Below are 19,086 nucleotides of genomic sequence, written 5' to 3' on the forward strand. Positions count from 1 at the left end.
ATCGTACATTGTTTATTTTACTATATTTTAGCTAGTGTTAGCTGCTAAAATATTCACTCACGTTGGATTGTAAGTTATAATATGAGTACAACACGCTAGCTTAGACATCAAAATTAACAACCTCCCAAATATTACTAAAATGCAGTATTATTCAATAAAAAAGCAACCTTGCCCTATCTATAATTAGCCACAGCTCTCCGTCCCCTTTATCACCAAACCTGTCAAACAGTGGAAGCTCACAAACGCGCGCATACGCGCGCACAAAAATGCTCCTCACGCTTCAACTTACTTCCGGTACAGTGTATCTGTCCCTGGCATCGGGCGAGTATCAGGGAGGGGAAGGAAGAGAAGTTTGCTGGTACAGGCATGTTCTGAAACCACACAAATATCTGGGTGATTGTCCTTCTCAAGAGGACAGATAGGACACTCCGAAGACTTTGGAAGTTAAAAGAGCCAGTTTACTTCAGGAGTGTGACGTGACGGGCAGTGTCAGTTTCTGCTGTCTCACTGACTGTCTGTCTGTCTCTCTCTCCCCCAACACACACACAGAGCTTTGGAGCATTTAGGCCAGTTGGAGCTAACGTTAGCGAGCCAGCTAACTATTGCTAGCCTCTTTTGTGTGATTGAGGCGACATTTTGCTTTCAGACCAATACTGGATAGATACAAACGTCTAATTCAACTGGAGTGCCAGAAAAAGGTAAAATTGCTTCACTGAATATCTAAAAAATTTGTTTCCATTTCAGTGTAGATGTTGGAATAATAGGGCTGGACGGAAAGCTCGTTAGCTAGCTGGTCTACTTTTAAAGTAGTCCATGTTCTTCCCTAGACTAGCTATCGTTATTTATATCTTAGCCTGTATAACTAAACTGGGTAGCTAGCTCGCTAATAATAGCTGTAGACACCCCTGGTTGATAAAGCGAAGAACCAGGTGCAAAGTCATCAGAGTCAGGATATTTGGACAGTTCATTTACTTTATTGTGAAATTCTTCAGTAGTTTGTGTATAACTTAGCTAGAGGAGTGTCCCAGCTAGTTCCAGTGCAGGTTCATAAAAAGCTAGCCTATTTGGGTGTGATATATCAAGTCGTATAGATTATTAAGAGGAGAAAATATTTATGTATGATTTACACGACGTGTAAATCTAAATCCGTCATCAGCGTTATTCAGTGGTAGTCGATTTGATTTTCAGCTAGGTGATACGCTAGGCGATAATGTACACCTCCAGTCTTTTTTTTTATTTATTTTTTTAAACTCATGGACTTATGTTGATGGAGTTTACTGTTATTCGGCCCCGGGCTGGACTGCATGACTGTGTGTGCTATACTTGTTATACTGTCATGTTAAGTCAGGTATGCTAGCGTTGGGCTATAAGGCGATAAGATATTGATATCGCAGTTAAGTAAGATACAATACAGTTTTATGAGGTATTTCAGATATCGTAAGCACTAACGTTAGTAGCCTTAAGCCGGTTTTACATTGGGCGATTCCAGCGGTCTTATACGATTATTAATTGACACACTTACAAGATGATCCCAATAAGAATTCTGTAACAAACAGTGCAATAACGTCTGTTCTTCATGTCAGAACTATTTTATATACATATACAACTATTTTCATTACTACGTTCTGCCATACCGGATGCACAGTGACGCAGCACAGGATTATAGCTCTTCAAAAATAGTTTCACGTTGTCATAATAGTAAATAAACCCTATAAATAGAGTGTTTGCGTGCTAACTACACACCTGGAAGCTGTAATTAATCCTCTGTTTCTTTCCATGTAGTGTCCCTTTTTGTCCTGTCGTGATATAACTGTCTGTCTGCTGTCGCAATTCAAGAAACTGGTTTTCTTTTAAATCCAATATCTTTTGTTTACGTTTCGCCATTGCCACTACCGTGTTTGTAGCTGTCCCGTGAGTTTTGTGTAATCATATGCTCTACTTCTCTGATTAGATGTTAGATGAGTATCGTAGCAGCGGCCACACTAAGATTTTAAGCGAAATTTTCGGACACTGCCAGAACTTTGTCATCGGCTGTCTTTGGTCAGAGCGGCATTAAATTGTCTGCCGGGGAGCATGTCACAGTATACACCGATTAGCCATAACGTTAAAACCACTGACGGGTGAAGTGAATAACATTCATTATCTTGTTACAATGGCACCTGTCATGTGGTGGGATATATTAGGCAGCAAGTGAACAGTCAGTTCTTGATATTGATGTGTTGGAAGCAGAAAAAATGGGTAAGCATAAGGATCTGCATGACTTTGACAAGGACCAAATTGTGATTTGTAGACGACTTGGTCAGAGCATCTCCAAAACTGACAAGTCTTGTGGGGTGTTCCCAGTATGCAGTGGTTAGTACCTACCAGAAATGGTACAAGAATCCACAACTGGTGAACTGGCGACAGGGTCATGGCGCCCATGGCTCATTGATGCGTGTGGGGAGCAAAGGCTAGCCCATGTGGTCCGATCCCACAGAAGAGCTACTGTAGCACAAATTGCTGAAAAAGTTAATGCTGGCTATGATAGAATGGTGTCAGAACACACAGTGCATCACAGCTTGCTGCGTAGCTGCAGACCGGTCAGAGGCCTGACCCCTGTCCACCACCAAAAGTGTCTACAATGGGCACTACATGTGAGCATTAGAACTGGACCATGGAGCAATGGAAGAAGGTGGCCTGGTCTGATGAATCATGTTTTCTTTTACATCATGTGGACAGCCAGGTGTGTGTACGCCACTTACCTGGGGAATAGACGGCACCAGGATACACTATGGGAAGAAGGCAAGCCTGTGGAGGCAGTTTGATGCTCTGGAATGCTCTGTTCTGCTGGGAAACCTTGGGTCCTGTCTTTCATTTGGATGTTACTTTGGCACGTACCACCTACCTAAACGTTGTTGCAGACCAAGTACCTTCCTTCATGGCAACGGTATTCCCTAATGGCAGTGGCCTCTTTCAGTAGGATAAAGCTCCCTGCCACACTGGAAAAATTATTCAGGAATGGTTTGAGGAACATGACAAAGAATTCAAGATGTTGACTCAGGCTCCAAATTTCCCAGATCTCAATCTGATCGAGCATCTGTGGGATGTGCTGGACAAACAAGTCTGATCCATGGAGGCACCACCTCGCAACTTACAGGACTTACAGGATCTGCTGATAATGTCTTGATGCCAGGTACCACAGCACACTTTCAGAGGTCTTGTGGAGTCCATGCCTCGATGGGTCAGAGTGGCACAATGGGGACCCACACAATATTAGGCAGGTGGTTTTAATGTTATGGCTGATCGATGTATGTTCTAAGACCACCAATCTCAACTCACGACCAAAGATTAGCCTTTGCTATGTACGATTGTTCCTGCGACAGGAAAATCAGGCTGAAAATTGTACAGTGTAAACCCAGCTTTAAGTCAGGTTCACACTGTATGATTTTCTACCTGATTTTGCTGTCGCAGACAAAAATCTCACACAATAAACAATCCATGAGATCGGCCCTCTTAGAACACATGCTCACTGACGGCCAGTTTAGTGCCATTGTGACCAAAGACGACAGACTTCTGCGAGTGTCAGAAATTTCTATTCAAAATCTTTAGTGTGACCGCTGCTTAACACGTCCCTAAAAGCCACCAGTAGGGGGATGGCATAGGATTACACAAAACTCACAGGACAGCTGCAAACACAGTAGTGGCAAAACATAAATGAAACATGCCAGTGGCAGAAAGAAATATCCTTATTGCCACAAGCTCACTTTGAATATTTCTGTCAATGCAGCCCCATTTTCTGCACTAGCCCTGATCCCGCTGATTGATGATATAAGCAGAACGTAGTAATTTTCTTTATTCACTGTTTTATTGTTATTCCAACTTTTTCTTTGATTAAACAACAGTTAGATCCAGTCCACTAATTTGATTGGACAAGTGGTGTTCCAAGAGTGCTGATATCTAGTATAACTTGTATCACTCCACTTGTCTGTGTTCACTACATAACATTCCAAATCTAGCAATAGTTCATTACATTGACACCGTTCCTGCACTTACTGTCAGCCAGTCTGTGCATTACATAGCAACATGCAACACCGTATCCTGCTGTGGCTTCTTTGGGAACTAGATTACAGTGTGTTAGGGTAAACTCTGCTATGTCTTCCCCTATTGTTACCAACACAGGGGCCCCACAGGGAAGTATTATCTCCCCAGTGTTATTTACCCTTTATACAAATGAATGTAGAGGTTCCTCATCTGATGTTTTTAATGTCAAATATGCAGATGATACAGCAATTGTTGGTTTGATCACTGAAGATGAAGTGGGGTATCGTAGAGGTGTGAATGAGTTTGTTTATTGATGTCAATCTAGTTTCCTTCAGTTAAACATCAGGAAAACTAAAGAAATAATTTTTGACTTCAGAATAAGAAGAGATACACGCCAACAAGTAACTGTTAATGGTGAGGGCATTGAAGTGGTAAATGAATATAAATATCTAGGGACAATCATTGATGTAAAACTGACATGGGATGTAAATACAGCAGCTGTTTACAAGAAAGGGCTGCAACGATTGTATTTCATGCGTAAGCTTCGACAGTTCAGGGTAGATACATATATGTTGGCTCTATTCTATCGTTCATTTGTGGAGAGCATTTTGACTTTCAGCGTTGTTGCTTGGTATTTCTCATTGTCTGTAGTAAATAAGAACAAACTAAATAAAATTGTTAATATGGTTAGTAAGATTGTAGGTAAACAACAGCATAGTATGATAAAACTATGTGAATTTCGAACTGTGAGGAAAAGCCATGAAATTCTTCAGGATGCATCACATCCTCTTTATGGAGAATATGAGTTATTACCATCTGGTCGAAGGTACAGGGTACCATTATTACGGACTGCCCGTGCACAAAGATCTTTTATATCCTCCAGTATAGCTCTGTTAAATAAATTTTTGTGATATCACAGTTGTCATTTTACATCTATGGCAGTGATTCTGTCATTGTGAAAGGGATGTTGTTTGATGCTGGTTGTATTTATTTGTAATGTGTTGTAACCTGTTGATGTTTGTTTGTACTTGTTAATTGTTGTTGTTGATTATTGAAGAGTTGCCACAGATACAAAAAGAATTTCCGAAAGGACAATAAACTAAACTATTTTCATTGATGGAGCAAAAATAAACAAAATATTTGGCCATATTGTGTCCAAAATGTCGGTTACTCTATATTGATTTCTTATTTATAGAACTGTTTTATAAAAGCAGTATCATACTCGCAGTCGTGCTGTTGTACTGAATATCAGCATGGCTGTGATTATCTGCAGCCAAATCACAGCTGTTCTGAAATTCAGTACATCAGCACTCCTATTCATGCGATATTGCTTAAATTTGCCTTGGAGAACATGTTACTGCTCAGTCTTTTATAGAATTTGGCCAAGGTTTTTATTGGGGTCATCTGGAAATTCCTATGTCTGGGGTTGTCATCTAGTAATTATGGTAATTCTGACATGGCCTGAATGCAGTGACATCTATTGGTAATCCCTACTATGATCAAGCATTCTGAATCCCTAAGTGAGCCACATCACTCTAACGCCACTCACACCTCTTGGTTGCGTATGTTTTATTTTATTTATTTTTTTGCCACATACTATCGAACTGGACACCTTTACAAGCTAACAGAAGATGGTTTCTGTTACCGGCAATTAGAAGGGATAACCAAGTAGCATTAGGTTGCAGCTTTTGCAGCCAGGTTGTGCATGCAACTTATTTTAGTTACAAACACTAAAGTGGTCTTGTGACACTACTCAGCTCAAGGACACAGTGGACTCAGGGTGAGAGCGTTTATTTTTTTTTGTCCGTGCCTCTACATGGGGGAAAATAGCAAACCACAGAAACAAAAACAAACAGAAAATCGGCAGCCTTCCAGCGACTCGGTTCAGTCCAGTTTAGCATTCAGCTCATCATTGCCATTGGTCTCTCTCTCTCTCTCTCTCTCACACAAACACACATACACACACATACACACACACACACATGCACAGGCACTGCTCACTGGGAGAGTGAGCGAGAAAGAAAGAAAAACAGCATGTTAAATAAGCCTCTACAAATGAGAGACAGGTGTGCCACATTAATTTACTTGACGTTTTAGAATTAAAAACTTTTTTATACATTTTTATTTGTATTTATTTTACACTTCTATACATTTTTATTTGTATAGCGCTTTTAACAATGGACATTCACAAAGCAGCTTTACAGAAATAAATGGATTCACAAAAATATATTGTAAATATTTGAATTTATCACTGTGAATTTATCCCTAATGAGCAAGCCAGTGGCGACAATGGCAAGGAAAAACTCCCTGAGATGATATGAGGAAGAAACCTTGAGAGGAACTAGGCTCAAAAGGAAACCCATCCTCATCTGGGTGCAACGGATAGTGCAATTATAAATAAATCCCTTCTATTATTGTGTACTATAAGGACAAATAGTGCAATTGTGCAACCAATAAATTCATCACAGTTTTCACAAGAAGTCTGGTTGGTTAAAATCTATCCACTGTCCACTGATGGAGTCCTGAGTACGAAGCTGCTCGTGGCAACCGCAGCCCCAAAGCCACTACAGCAATCACAGTCCCAAGCCATTACAGTACAGCTCCCCATATGTGATCCCCAATCCATCTCCACAGCCCCCAGGTGGCATCATCCCCAGCAATCCAAACAGTTCTTCAGGCCATCCATATGGGGCCACCCCCAGCAGCAGCGAGTGAACTCAACCGATGAGAACTCCAACCAGAAGTAGGGCATCAGGATGGGTCAAGCAGCGAGGAGGAGCAGAAGGGGCATCAGGATGGGACAGGCAGCGAGGAGGAGCAGAAGGGGTCAGGATCACTGGCATCTCTGGCATCTCAGAAGTAGCATGTGTAGCTAGAGAGAGAGAGATGGAGAGAAAGGAAGAGATTGTTTGGTAAGCTTTTGTCCTCTGATGGTTAAGCACAATGTACTTTCCATGCAGAGTGCAAGCAGGGACTCCGGCAAGACTAGATATGACAGCATAACTAAAAGGGAGAGCCAGAAACTAACACAGACATGAGGGCACCCTGGGACATAAAGCAGCCAGCCACTCCACCGTCGACAAACTTGAGTGAATGTGTGAGAGTGGGGGGGCGACAGCATCCAAACATCCCAGTTCACCACAGCACTCTATGCCTGTGAAACCCTCCAGACCTGCCCCTGTACCTAAGAAAAAAAATTTCACAAAAGGCTTGACTAAACAAATATATTTTCAGCCTAGACTTAAACACTGAGTCTGTGTCTGAGCCCCGAATACTAAGTGGAAGGCTGTTCCATAACTGTGGGGCTTTGTAAGAGAAAGCTCTACCCCCAGCTGTAGCCTGTACTATTGGAGGTACCAACAAATAGCCTGCACCTTTTGATCTGAGTTGGCGTGGCGGATCATAAAAGACCAAAAGTTCGCTCAGGTACTGTGGTGCTTTATAGGTCAATAGTAGTATTTTATAATCAATACGAAATTTGATTGGGAGCCAATGCAGTGTGGATAAGATAGGGGTGATGTGGTCATATCTTCTGATTCTAGTAAGGATTCTTGCTGCTGCATTCTGGACTAACTGGAGCTTGTTTATGCATCTACTGGAACATCCAGACAGTAAGGCATTACAATAATCCAACCTAGAGGTAACAAAAGCATGAACTAATTTTTCTGCATCGTGTAGTGACAATATATATCTTATTTTAGCAATATTTCTGAGTAGAAACTACTAGTGAATTTACTAGTGAATTTATTTAAAAAAGATTCTAGAGATTATTAATCAAAACAAATTTGCCATATAAACCCAACAAAGCAGCGTAGACGTATATAAATTGTTGAAACAAACCAAAATGGTTATGTAAACAATCTTGCATTCTACCATTGGCTATGTTTACATGCAGCCTGATAATCTGCAAATAATCTGACCAAGAGCTCAACTCAACATAATAGTGTTCATGTATACACCTCAGTTGGAATAGAGTAAACCGATTGAGGCCAAATTCATTGAAAGACCTATAAGACAGAAGGAGGTGGGTAATCCTTGTAATAACCTGATAAATAGAAGAATAATAGCCATGTGAATCATTGTATCTGATTGCTTTCACTACCGGAATTGGCACATGTTTTTTAAGACACATAAGGGACAGGAATTGGCCTCAGTAAAGCTGGCTCAGCATTTGAAATTGGCCAGATATTAAACATGCAGAACATAGTTGTTTCTTGTGCAGTTATTCACAGACCTTTAATATTAGAAGATGAGTAATGGTATTATGCTGACTGATAACGTGTGCAGTTTAGGTTAATTTTAACCGCAAGAGCATCGTTGCTAGGGGTCCACCAATGTTTTTTTTCCCAGGGCCGATAACGATTATTAGTAGTTAAGGACGCCGATAACCAATATCTGGGGCCAATTTTATTTACCATAAATTTGATGTTTGATGTAATGTTTAATAAATTTGATGTAATGTTTAATATTAGAACATTATGAAAAATAAAGTGCTTTGAACAAAAACTGCGAAAAGTATACTGCCGACAGTCATCATCTCAAGGCGTGTGTGAGAGTAAGTGAGAAAGATTATGACCAAGTGCATTGTGCTTTTTGCGAACTGTGTCGTTCAACCATGACCTGTTCTTACCTTTCCTCTCACTGTGGATGTGAGCACAGGCACTGCTTCATTCCCACATTTCTAACAAACAGTGACAACAGCACGTTTTTCGGATTTACTCGACACATTATACACCAATCCGATAGTGCTGGGGGTTGGGCATAGAGAAAGACTACAGAAGTGTCGGTCGGTGGCACATGGTGCGTCATCCACAATTCAAGCAGTCCAATAGTGCTGTGGGAGGGACATTGGACTAGACTACAGAAGTGTTTTTTTTTTTTTTTTTTTTTTTTTTTTTTTTTTAATCGATTAATTTATTTGTTATCGTGGTTGTGTCAGATATTCACATACATAACAAAACACTTATTGGGCAAGGAATCAAGTTCAAGTGCTGATTACGATAATCGGAAACTGCTGAATATCGGCTCTGATTATCAGTTGGGCCGATATTTAGCTGTTCAGTATTAAGGTGTTTGTTTTGGTTGACCCCTAATCCTTGCTCCTGAATGTCGGGCAATGAATGTCTGAGCAACTTCTTCTCGCTGACAATTTAAAAATCAGATTTTTGCCGTGATGGAAATAATTGAAAACTCATTTAAAACACAAGCAGCATGATTAAAAAGCTGAACGTGGTGACCAGAGTCATGTTTTCTCATGGTAACGCTGATACTGTTCTGTGCTCCCAGCACAAACATAACTTTGGATCAAGACATATGTAACATGCATGTAATTGAAGATTGTTTTCAGAGTGTCCAGTTTAGCATACATGTTAACAGTTTGTTAAGAATTTGCAAACAGAGTGAATTAATTCAGACTGGTGAAAATCTTTGATGGGTAATGAAATGATCTTGATTGACAGGTAGTGCAAGCCTTTCATTTAAGTGGCAAGTTTTCCTTTCATATTGTTGGCTACTTGGCCATTCAGCACAACATGGTTACTTTTTAGCGATACAGTAAGCTATGTTCATTATTATCTTTATCTCTTGAGGTACATCCTCATTCATCCTACTTTTCCGGTTTAAAGAAGCTATGACAGTGCTAGTGCGGCTAGGCTGAGTCTTGGGAAGATTAGACCTATGTGTTAGGCTATGCTTATAATCCTGTTATCGTGTTTAAAAACTGAATTCCCAGTGTAGAGCGTCTTTTCACCAACGCCATTAGAGCATGATTCACCATTTGTTTCACCTGCTGCCTGTAGGCTGGTCTGTCAGCTGTGCTAACACTGGAACTAACACTAGCTGTAACCAGTGAAATATTAGATGCTGAGAGAGGCACATCATCGACCTCTAAACAGGGTCTTTTCTCTGTGGATGACATGCCAAGATATTGGCTTGTTTAGTACAGTTGATTTAGAGCAGAGAAATAGAGTTTCACTGCTTCTTATTCTAGGTAACTTCATCTATCACATTTAGCTTAGGTAGAGTAACAGCCGCACTACTTCAGGGGCCTAGTTGACAGTGAGGTTTTGAGGTTTTGTGTTAATGCGCTTGAACTTCAGCATAGACCAGTGCACTCTGACTAGTTAACGTTTGTCCTTTGTTTCTCTCACTGATTTAGAGAAGCTCAGTGACCAGTACAGCACAGTCACCAGTAGCTAGTGAGGGCCACCCCCCTTTTTCCTTGCTTCTCCTCTCATTTCCCTTCTCACTCAAATATTCACCCCTTACCGTTATAGTCTTTCAAATTGTGTGTCCACCTCCAAGATGCATCTGGAAGGGGTTTCCCAATATTCAGACCAGGAAATCTCACAATAGAGCCTGCTGCATCATGACTGTAAGATGCAAGTAGGCATGTTTACAACTGAGGTATTCATGGTTAGATTTTTTTACTTTGGTCAGAGTGTCCCTTCATTCTATGTTTCTCTCTGTATTTTTGTAATTATTTTATTATATTGTAAGAGGTACAGTATGTCAGTATTGCTAATTGGATTATGTCAACTTGCTATTCTTGCAAAGGGAAACAATATATGTCCCTTTTTTTTTTATTTTATCTGATTTTCAGATATTGAATTAGGTATCAATACACTGAAAATATCCATAACTGACTTTTTTTTTTTCTTTTTTTTCTTCATAATGCCTGCCCAGCCTTCTGGCCATGGTGAATACCACACAGTTCAATCATTTATTTAGGCCTACATACATTACACTTCCACAGAGGACATGCCAGTTTCTCCTCTGGTACAGTTTAAATGCCTCAAAAAGACAGCTGTGGCAGAAAGGCAGTGAATCGTGATTAAGCTTCTTGTTTCATGGCCAGGTTTAATTACAAAAATGTAATTCCTTTTTCCTTGATTTCTAAAGTGAATTGTGCTGCTTGTCTGCTGCGATAACTTGTGAGAAGTTATACTTAATGTATGGAAGATTTTAATACAAACTTTCTGTAAATGTGTAAGGCCAGTTTTGTATAGTCAGTAAAATATGGAGCCATCTTCTCTGTAAAGCATTCACTGTTGGAGGGATAATTCAACCACTAAACCATTGGAGGAGATTTGAAGTGTTTTCCAAAGCCTCGCAATTAATCAAATTTTAATGTTATAATTAAATTTGTACCATGAGAGGTCATACTATTGTAAGATATTAACTTCAGCATGGTAAGCATAACTTCATGCTGGGCCTCATCACATCACCTGGTGATTGATTATTTTCCTGTAACAGCACACGGCCTTGTTGAATTCTCAAATTTGATTGGTTAGTAAATGTTGTATAATTTGCTAAAGCAGCAGTGCACATATAAATTATTTATGTTATATATTTATATAAATGTGCACATTGTAATATCGTAGCTTCCATAGCCTAGATATCTTCTATAGTACCAGCTCATTCACAGGGACTTGTATGACCGAGAGTCCACATTATCTAGGGGTAATAATAAAACATTAAATACATGTTATTAAACAGAAAAATATTTAATTGTTGATATAGTGACTCTTGAGATGTCACCATAGATGTCATTTTCTATTGAGATGTTTGACATTGGTGGAAGAAACCTCAGGTGACAAATTTTGTAATAGTAAGTTTTCTGCTGCAGGAAAGTCTTCAGCACAGAGGACTTTGCTCTTTCGGGGTTCTCTGTAACATGACAAGCTATAGTATTTTTGTTTCATTATCTTCAAGCATATTTAAGCAAGACAGACTCAAAATACATAGGCTGTACAAAGGAAAGTCTGTTTTTTGTTTGTTTAAATGCTAAAATTATAAAGTGTAATAAAACCATTTTGTTCCTAATTTGGCTGAATAATTTTGATAAGTGTGTAAATCTTTATATTGAGCAAAATAGTCATTATCATTTTTTCCATAGTGCTGATCAGACACTTCTGTCTGAATCATTAATGTAAAAGTTTGCAAGGAGATTCAGTACTTTTGTGTGATGTCCTATCATGCCCCCTAACTATTGCAGATTGACAATAGTATCGCCTGTGGCTCTGAGGGTGGGGGAAGAAGGGGGCGTAGCCAATTCTTTTGTTTTTGCTATACACTGAAGATAGTTGGGCTTAAGATCAAAAGATGAATATGAGAATTTCAGCTTTCATTTCCTGATATTTACATCTACACATTTTAAACAACTTAGAACATGGCACCTTTGGTTCCAGACCAAATTTTTAGGTAACCAAAAGTATTGGCACAGATAGTCTTAAAGTAAATAACACTTAATATTTGGGTGCATATCCCTTTTGCAATAACTGCATAAAGCTGCATTGACATCACCAAATTGCTGCATTCTTCATTTGTGATGCTTTTCTTCCAGGCTTTCCACAGCTTCTTTCGTTTGTTGTTTTCGGAGGGTTTCTCCCTTCAGCATGAAATACATGCTCAGTTGTGTTGATTGACTTGGCCAATTTAAAATCACCTACTTTTTTCACAGACAAGGAAAGCTAAGAGGTGTCAGAAAGATGTTTTATTGCTCTGCTCCAAAGTCTTGACAGCAGGTTGTTAAAGTTCGAATGAAATAGGTTATAAGGAAACCCATATTAGGAAATACAACACACTTTTTGTCTACTTCAAAGCTGCAGGCACCACTTTTTCTGGCAGACATTTAAATCATCCGACTTGATAACTATCTGTGATTCCAGATACTGTCTTTAGTTTCGTTAAGGGGCCAAGCACTGAAGGCATGTAGGCACACTATTGGAATTGTATGTTCTCTTATTATTATTTTGATGAGTGTTTGCACATTGTGAAGCAATGCGCATCACTATTGTTATCCGATTTCTATTGCTGTTATCATTCTTCTTATTTTTCTGCCAAACTTCTGTGCAATAACTAGTCTTGCAGTTTTCGAGATATCGAAACAGAACCAATTCCAAACATTTCAGTCGAGGCGGGAATGGGGTGGTTGTGTACAGCTTTTTGATTGGTCATGTGGCTCCTGCGTAGTGGCCGTTTGAAGTGCGTTTTGTTTTCCCATAGGAATGAATAGAAAAGATATTTGGAAAGTAGTGCAGACCAAACCATGTAAGCTACAGGCATGATACTTGGCCAGTCTGTAGTACTCCCCTCCTCTACTCTAGGCAAGAATGATGAGCCCAGAGAGCAGCCTAATGGTAACATTATAGTGCAGCATAGCACACCACTGTATGTTTAGGCCCATACTTCTGAACTGTAAGGCCTATAAACAAAATTGATTTGTTGGCTTATTCTGAACCAAATTTGGAACACTTAGCTCCGACCACTTAGATTTTTTTTTGCTTATTTGGATAATGTGCAGAACCTATGTTTGCAAACTAGTCCGAGGATTTTTGGCCTATTTGCACAATTCTGGTGTCAAACTATTCAGCAGGATGTGAAACTCTTATCTAAAACATGTTGAGATTTGTAAGCAATATGGCTGACATATGTCAATCAATTCTAAGGAGGCGGAGCTGGTTTACTCAAATAGCTGTAATTCATGATTAGTCATACGGATTTGAACCAAACTGGAAATACATGGTAAGTGCAAGGTTCTTTGGACGTCTGCACCGGTTGCGGTGTGGTCATACATAGGAGTTGGAGCTTAAGTTTAAACAGCTGCTTGTCAAGAACCATAAGCCCAATCAAGCTTTTTGGTAGGGTTTTTGTGCTAATCTGTAAGTGAATTTTTCATGATTGCCACTAACTGAAAAAACATGGCCACCATTGGCCAATCAGGTTTTAGCAGGTATTTGACAAGGTTCCCATTAAGCTATTGTAATGAAACCTGAATGGTAGATAGAAGACTTGAGGAACTACTAGTAGCTGATGCAGTCTCACTCAAATTGACGACTAGGGGCACTGTTCATACTATTAGGGTTTGGAATTAAGTTCAAATAGCTGTTTCTCAGGAACCAAAGTACTCCCTCTCGCTACTCAGGCAAACCAGATGGGTCTGATCGGGCAAAAGGTGGCCGTATACGAGATTGTACAAGACAGGCAATCAGAATTCTTTTTCCTCTTATTCCTTGGCTTAAGCTGAATTCAGCCAAGGCCATGCCACTACTTTTGGACATGATGGATTTTTTGTTAATTTACATACTATATGCGAAACCTACTTTTGTGGACTAGTCTAGGATAGACTAGGATTATTTAGCCTGTCTTCACAGTTCTACTCTGCAGAGTGTAAAACTCAATAATTATTAAAAACATGTTGAGATTTTTAAGCACTATAGCCCCTATACATCAATCAGTTCTAAGAACATTTTGTCCAGAATCTGCAAACACATTTGATGGCTGAGTTGCCAAAGAGGCAACTTATATTTAGCAACATGATCTAAAGTTAAGAAACAAGATTTGACTTTATTTGAAACTTGGAAGGGCTACTGGAAACAAGAAGTGAGGTGATATCTCAGCAATGACTTAAAATGTTTTGACTTCAAATGTTTTATCTCCTTGAGAGCAAGCGCTGATAGTCCCAGTGGCTTACGGTCTTCCTCTGTTGTAAAGGTGTAGGGACAGAGGGTGCTTGGGCCCCTTAATCGTTGCTTCCAGTTGTATTTTTAATTATTATTTTTTTTTAATATTTCATAAATCAAATAATATAAGTAGACAACAATATTTTTTTAAATGTGCAATATGATAAAATATGCAAATAAATGTGCAGTAGAATGTGCAAAAGTAAGTATGTGCCAAGACTCATATGTGCGATATGAGTCATTTGCAGAAATGTTTTAACTCGTCAGTATTCACCAGACTCGAGCAGCTCTTATATCTAAACACTTTAATTTAACTAGTATTTAAATATTCAGTTTTATTAATGATGGAATAATGGATGCTTTAGAATTTTTTTTTGGTTGCTATGGTTCACATCACTTACACTCTTTACTTGGAGTCTGTTAGAAGAAAAAAAAAAAAGTGTGTGATTCTGCAGCAATAAACTGATTCATTAATTGATCATTAATCATAAAGACAGGTACAGTGGGTATATAGCATTGCTCTTTTTATTATTAGTATCTCATGCAATGTTTCTAACAGGATTTTGTGAGACTGTGGTTGGGTGGACCCCTGACCCTCTAGGTTGGTCCATTGTGCACTTTAAAGTTAACTGCATCAATCAGGTGCACTTAGAGAGCAAAATTAAGAGGCTAGAACTATGAAGGACTTTGTGTTCTTGTAAACAGTTTGTGCTCTAGTAGTAATTTAATCATAAACACATTGGTTGTATAGATATGAATGGTGATGACGGGGGGGAAAAAGTCACACCCACAAAGCATGGTAACTGAGACTGAGTTTACCGTGGTTCACAAATGGTCAAAACACAAAATTGACTAGATCATGCATTTGAGCCATCAAAGCAGTGAAGCAAAAGTGGTTACCTGTGTTGAACTGGTTTATTTTTTTAGAAAATTAAAAATATATAATGGTTGAGGAGGATATGGTATTGATCAACTTTTCCTATCTCCCTATTGGCAAACTTTGCACTCTGAATTTGGACATTTAATTTTCCTGCACTTTGAGAAAAAACATTTCTAATGCCCTTTTGTAGTTGAATTCCTCTGGGCTCAGCCCATTGATGGAGACCCTCAGGCAGGCAGCCAGGTGCTCTCCTTGCAGCCTATTGTGAAGGTCTGGTGTGACCTGAAAATGAAGGTAACTACAATTAGCCAAATGAATGAAAATAAAAGGTGCATTTGGAGCACACTGTTTGCACTCTTCTTTTAGTTAAGAAGAATATGCAATCTATCATCTAAGTGCAGTGGGGTTAAATGTTTGGCACACATCTCGGCAGGTTCATTCATACTGCCAGGCCCTCTGTCCTTACCCTGTTCGTTGTGGAGAAGTCTCTCTTACAGCTGACGCTTGACACCGGAATGACAAGTGCAGTCACAAAATAAAAAGGCTACTGCTTATGAGTCCTTCTGACTACACATATAACCATGGTATCTGTACAAAGTTGAGAGTTTACTGTACAAGACTCAGACTGTCATATATCATATAATGAGGCAGAAATATATTATTTGTAGCTTTCTATATTAGACTAAACGCTACCTTTTCTTAGCGTAAGCATCGTTTAGTCTTATAAATATACCCCAAATTGCATGAAAAATACATACAAACCATATGTTTTCGTAATCGTACATATATTTGTATGGGATATTCATCATGTGGAATGTGGGAGTTATGAACACGCAATATGATTACTGTAGCAAATCATCTGTCTGTGAGTCTTGCTCATCTACCCAATTATTGTGTGCGCAATTATCTGTCAGTGAACAATTGTTGGGGAGTTGGGGAAGTGGTAGCTCAGTGGTTAGGATGTTGGACTTGGATGTTGGTTGTTGGACTGTCAAGCTGCCACTGCAGGGCCCTTGAGCAAGGCCCTTAACCCTCAACTGCTCAGTTGTATAAAAATGAGATAATTGTAAGTCGCTCTGGATAAGGGCGTCTGCCAAATGCCATAAATGTACATGTAAAATGTAAATTGCAACAAATTTGCAGTGATTGTGATGTTCACGATAGATGTTTGTTTGAATGCTTGCCATAATCTCATTTTTTATGTCATAATATTACTGTTTCTTTTTATTTGTTTCTTTTTAAATGGTCTCTTGCCTTTATTTTACATTGTATTGCAGTTGAAGAAACAAGAAATCTGCAGTTTCAGTCAACATTTTCCTTTCCCTGATTTTTTTTTTTTCAGGCTTAAAGGCATTTGTGTGTGTTGAAAGGTGGTGATCTAGACATTAGGGCTGCAACTAACAATTATTTTGATAACTGATTAATATGTAGATTTTTTTTTTTTTTGATTAGTTGGAATTTGTTATTAAATTTAATTAGTTATTTAAAAAAATATACTGAATGCCAAAAATATTTATTTTAAAATCTTTCTGTGCACTGTTTCAATCAATTAATTCTACTACAGAACTCTTAACTAGGTTTAATTAAATGACAGCCCACAACTGCAATTCAGCATTACTGACAGCTATCAGATAATTTGTCACAGCATGGGAATTTTAGCAACTATACATCGATCAGCTGTAGTATGAAAACCACCTGCCTAATATTGTGTAGGTCCCCCTTGTGCCCCCAAAACAGCTCTGACCCATCAAGGCATGGACTTCACAAGACCACACTGTCTATCTAGTGGTATCTGGCACCAAGGCGTTTGCAGCAGATGCTATAAGTCCTGCAAGTTGCGAGGTGTAGCCTCCATGGATCGGACCTGTTTGTCCAGCACATCCTACAGATGCTTGATCGGATTGAGATCTGGGGAATTTGGATACCAAGTCAACACCTTGAACTCTTTGTCATGTTCCTCAAACCGTTCCTGAACAATTTTTTGCAGTGTGGCAGGGCGCATTATCCTTCAAAGCATTTTACATTTTGGCTTGTATATTGAATATCATAAATCTTACAGTGCAAATTCTTTTTGCTTCTTATTCCTTGAGTTCTCCCAAACAAAAAAGCCTCAAGAATCATTTAGCTGTGCCTGCTTTTTTGCTAATTTGCATAATATGCAAAGCCTGCTATTGAGAACTAGGATTGTCTTCATTCAGCTGTGTGTGACTCTCAATAATTATCCAAAGCATGTTGACATTTGTAAACAATACGGCCACCACGTCAATCAATTCTATTGAGGCAGAGCCTTATTAAGCATCAATAAGACAGCTGTTAAACTCACTTAAACAGCTATAAGACAGTGTTATCATTGAAATATTGCCACCAAATTTGTTAGTTAGGTCCCATGACCCACTCCCTTTTCAGGCAAATTAAATGACCTATACCCACCAGAAGGACTGCTATAACAATTGAATTTACCTTTTGGTTTATAGCGTCACAACTATAGGAAATAGAATAAAACTTATCAGCAGAATTCCTGAGTCCTCCAAACATATCAAACATATCTCTTTGAAAGTAAGAGCCACAGTGAAATTTCTTGTTAGGGTTCTTTGGCTCAATCTATATAAATCTGCTGTTTGAATCATTTAGTCCCTCCTACACCAATTTACAATAATTTGCTTAATATGAAAAACCTACTTTTGCAAACTAGTCTTAGGATTTTTGTTGGTTTGTCACAAATTTGGTGTCAAAATACTCAGGAGAGTGTGAACCTTAATAATGATCAAAAACATGTTGGAATTTTTAAACAATATTGCCACCACAGCCAGTCAACCCAAGTGGGGTGGAGCTGGCTTACTCAAATAGCTGTTCTTCATGAACGTCTGCATGAAATTACACGAAACTTGAATTGCAAATGATTCTGAGGTGATATGCAAAGTTTGATGTATAACCATTGAAAAGGGGGAAGTTAAGTTGAAATGTCTTCTAGAGTTACACCATTTGAAAATGGTACTTCAGCTGAATAGCACTTTCTGTCTTTTAGTGCTAATCCATAATAATAAGTGGATAACATTTTAGATTATCTGATGTCAATCAGATTATAACTGATTAGCTCATTTGCTAGGCTAACCCTGTCACTTTTTTTCCAGGTTAGAAATCTCTCTTTGTTTACAAACACTAAAGCGGTCTCCACACTGGCGAAAAATGGTGAATATGAGTGTGCTGCCAACACTTCAAACCGGAGGACTACAGAAGTAGAGTTACAGGGTCTTCCACTGAAGAAAATGCTAAAGAAAAGATGATTCTGTCTGTATTTAGTACAGAATGGAGAGCAGAGAAGCTCCAGGCCTGGAGAAAAGGAAACAAACTAGTTATCCTTCATCAGTTCATGTCTGCTTTCTGATGTATTGATGGTTAAATTTTAGATTTTGACTGGAGTGTCCCTTTGATAGCCACGTTTTTTGAAAATTATTTTAAATGGTAAATCGCAGGCAGGAAAAAATATCAATCTCGCACAAGTCTAACTGTCACTGAGCCTAAATAAATTGAATATTAATTAAAACACTCCTATACACAGTAAAATGTAAAATAAAATATAAGTGTAAGATGAGTTTGGAATGACAAAGCAAAACTTTATCTGTCCTCATTTCATGTCTTAGTATATGTCCTCATTTCTCTCAACTTTGAAAAAGCGTATTTTACATCATAATTTAATAAACATAATGAATCTTAAACATAAAG

At 38.8% G+C, this 19,086-nt stretch overlaps 1 protein-coding gene across 24 annotated transcripts in view; it reads left to right on the plus strand.

The window, feature by feature from the left end:
* The first annotated feature begins 245 nt into the window (after nt 1–245).
* Nucleotides 246–19,086, plus strand: part of lrrfip2 (leucine rich repeat (in FLII) interacting protein 2) — a 113,928-nt gene continuing 95,087 nt past the window's right edge. For 5 of the 24 annotated variants that reach the window (XM_026936128.3, XM_026936162.3, XM_026936176.3 and 2 more), the window contains exon 1: nt 248–698. The gene's annotated coding sequence lies outside the window, so the exon portion shown is untranslated. Of the gene's footprint in view, nt 699–19,086 lie in introns of all 24 variants that reach the window. The other 19 variants (XM_026936144.3, XM_026936154.3, XM_053232583.1 and 16 more) reach the window with 11 other exon arrangements.

Source organism: Pangasianodon hypophthalmus, chromosome 3, assembly GCF_027358585.1.
Source record: "Pangasianodon hypophthalmus isolate fPanHyp1 chromosome 3, fPanHyp1.pri, whole genome shotgun sequence".
Lineage (NCBI taxonomy): Eukaryota > Metazoa > Chordata > Actinopteri > Siluriformes > Pangasiidae > Pangasianodon > Pangasianodon hypophthalmus.